Here is a 3,122-nt window from a genome sequence, read left to right as displayed (position 1 = left end):
CCCTGACCCCACCCTGACCCCCACCCTGACCCCCACCCTGACCCCCACCCAGAGCCCATCCTGACCCCCGCCCTGACCCCCGCCCTGACCCCCACCCTGACCCCCGCCCTGACCCCCGCCCTGACCCCACCCGAACCACACCCTGACCCCCGCCCTGACCCCCACCCTGACCCCCGCCCTGACCCCACCCGAACCACACCCTGACCCCCGCCCTGACCACACCCGACCCCCCCCCTGACCCCCACCCTGACCCCCGCCCTGACCCCCGCCCTGACCCCCGCCCTGACCCCACCCTGACCCCCACCCTGACCCCACCCGAACCACACCCGGACCCCCACCCTGACCCCCACCCTGACCCCACCCTGACCTCACCCTGACCCCACCCTGACCCCCACCCTGACCCCACCCTGACCCCCGCCCTGACCCCCGCCCTGACCCCACCCGAACCACACCCTGACCCCCGCCCTGACCCCCACCCTGACCCCCACCCTGACCCCCACCCTGACCCCCACCCTGACCCCACCCTGACCTCACCCTGACCCCACCCTGACCCCCACCCTGACCCCACCCTGACCCCACCCTGACCCCCACCCTGACCCCCACCCACCGCAGACGCCGTCGTTGACATGGGCCGAGGGGATGTTCTGGGGCCGGTACCCGGCGTTGGTGCAGTGGAAGCGGCCATTGGGGCAGGCGGGGGTGCCTGGGGGGCACAACATAGGGGGGGCTGCAGGGCACGGGGGGGCTGCAGGGCACGGGGGGGCTGCAGGGTACATGGGGGGTCTATAGGATACATGGGGGGTCTATAGGATACATAGGGGGTCTATAGGATGCAGAGGGGCGCCTATACGACGCATAGAGGTCCTACAGGATACACAAGGGTCTATAGGGCAGGCAGGGGTCTACGGGGCACGCAGGGGTCTATGGGGCACGCGGGGTCCATGGGGCACACAGGATCCATGGAACACACGGGATCCATGGGGCACGCAGGGGTCTATGGGGCACGCAGGGGTCTATGGGGCACGCAGGGGTCTATGGGGCACGCAGCATCCATGGGGCACACAGGGGTCTATGGGGCACACTGGGTCCATGGGGCACGCAGGGGTCTATGGGGCACGCAGCATCCATGGGGCACGCAGGGGTCTATGGGGCACACTGGGTCCATGGGGCACGCAGGGGTCTATGGGGCACGCGGCATCCATGGGGCACGCAGGGGCTCACCGGGCTCGTCGGAGCCGTCGCGACAGTCGCAATAGTCGTCGTTGACCCACGCGAAGGCAATGGTGGCCGAGCCGTCGAGGCACGTGAAGGGCTTGGAGGCCTCGTAGAAGTGGTGGTCTGGGGGGGGGGGATGGAGTCCAGTATAGGGGGTATGGGGGTGTAGAGAGATGTATGGGGGTGTACAGAGTGCCCTATAGGGATGTATGGGGATGTACAGAGTGCCCTATAGGGCTGCATAGGCCTGTATGGGGTGTATAGGGATGAATGGGGATGTACAGAGTCCCCCATAGGGATGTATGGGGATGTACAGAGTGCCCTATAGGGCTGCATAGGCCTGTATGGGGTGTATAGGGATGAATGGGGATGTACAGAGTCCCCCATAGGGATGAATGGGGAGGTACAGAGTCCCCCATAGGGATGAATGGGGATGTACAGAGTCCCCTATAGGGATGTATGGGGATGTACAGAGTGCCCTATAGGGCTGTATGGGGCTGTATGGGGATGAATGGGGCTGTATGGGGCTGCACAGGGCTGTATGGGGCTGTAAGGGGCTGTATGGGGCTGTAAGGGGCTGTATAGGGATGAATGGGGCTTCACAGGGCTGTATGGGGCTGTATGGGGCTGCACAGGGCTGTATGGGGATGAATGGGGCTGAATGGGGCCCCCATGGGGCTGTATGGGGCTGAATGGGGATGTATGGGGCTGTATGGGGATGAATGGGGCTGTATGGGGATGAATGGGGATGAATGGGGCTGCACAGGGCTGTATGGGGATGAATGGGGCTGCACAGGGCTGTATGGGGATGAATGGGGATGAATGGGGCTGCACAGGGCTGTATGGGGATGAATGGGGCGGCACAGGGCTGTATGGGGATGAATGGGGATGAAGGGGGCTGTATGGGGATGAATGGGGATGAATGGGGCTGCACAGGGCTGTATGGGGATGAATGGGGATGAATGGGGATGAATGGGGATGAATGGGGATGTATGGGGATGAATGGGGATGTATAGGGCTGCATAGGGCTGTATGGGGCTGTATGGGGATGAATGGGGCTGCACAGGGCTGTATGGGGATGAATGGGGCTGTATGGGGATGAATGGGGCTGAATGGGGCTGCACAGGGCTGTATGGGGCTGTATGGGGATGAATGGGGATGAATGGGGATGAATGGGGATGAATGGGGATGAATGGGGATGTATAGGGCTGCATAGGGCTGTATGGGGCTGTATGGGGATGAATGGGGCTGCACAGGGCTGTATGGGGATGAACGGGGCTGTATGGGGCTGAATGGGGCCCCCATGGGGCTGAATGGGGATGAATGGGGCTGAATGGGGCCCCCATGGGGCTGAATGGGGATGAATGGGGCTGTATGGGGCTGTATGGGGCTGAATGGGGCTGTATGGGGCTGTATGGGGCTGAATGGGGATGAATGGGGCTGTATGGGGCTGAATGGGGCCCCCATGGGGCTGAATGGGGATGAATGGGGCTGTATGGGGCTGTATGGGGCCCCCATGGGGCTGTATGGGGCTGAATGGGGCCCCCATGGGGCTGATACTCACTGGACAGGGAGACCCCGCGGGGCCGCAGCACCTCCACGGAGCCCGGAGCCGCCGGCACCGGGAGCAGCAGCAGCGGCGGCAGCAGCAGCAGCAGCAGCAGCATGGCTGAGGTGTCTATGGGGCACCTATGGGGCACAGGGCCTGTGGGGCACAGAGCCTGTGGGGCACAGAGCCTGTGGGGCACAGCCCCTATGGGGCACAGAGCCTATGGGGCACAGGGCCTATAGAACACAGCCCCTATGGGGCACAGAGCCTATAGAACACAGCCCCTATGGGGCACAGCGCCCACAGAAGCCCCTGTAGCGGCCCTGCCCTCTCCCTCTGCACCCCCCAGACCCCACGG

At 64.3% G+C, this 3,122-nt stretch overlaps 1 long non-coding RNA gene across 1 annotated transcript; it reads right to left on the bottom strand.

Moving 5' to 3' along the window:
• Window positions 1-606: 606 nt before the first annotated feature.
• LOC130601679 (uncharacterized) lies at window positions 607-2,880 on the bottom strand. Its single transcript, XR_008972730.1, has 3 exons — window positions 2,780-2,880; window positions 1,222-1,338; window positions 607-703 (listed from the first exon to the last, which is right to left on the bottom strand). It is a non-coding gene; the product is annotated as an uncharacterized LOC130601679 (long non-coding RNA).
• Window positions 2,881-3,122: the final 242 nt, after the last annotated feature.

This window comes from Pezoporus wallicus, unplaced genomic scaffold (assembly GCF_028554395.1).
Source record: "Pezoporus wallicus isolate ANWC-B61680 ecotype Strahan unplaced genomic scaffold, APGP_CSIRO_Pwel_v1 contig_14063, whole genome shotgun sequence".
NCBI classification, from domain to species: Eukaryota; Metazoa; Chordata; class Aves; order Psittaciformes; family Psittacidae; genus Pezoporus; species Pezoporus wallicus.
Note: the sequence above shows the minus strand (reverse complement) of the source record. Positions and strands in the feature narration are given on the sequence as shown.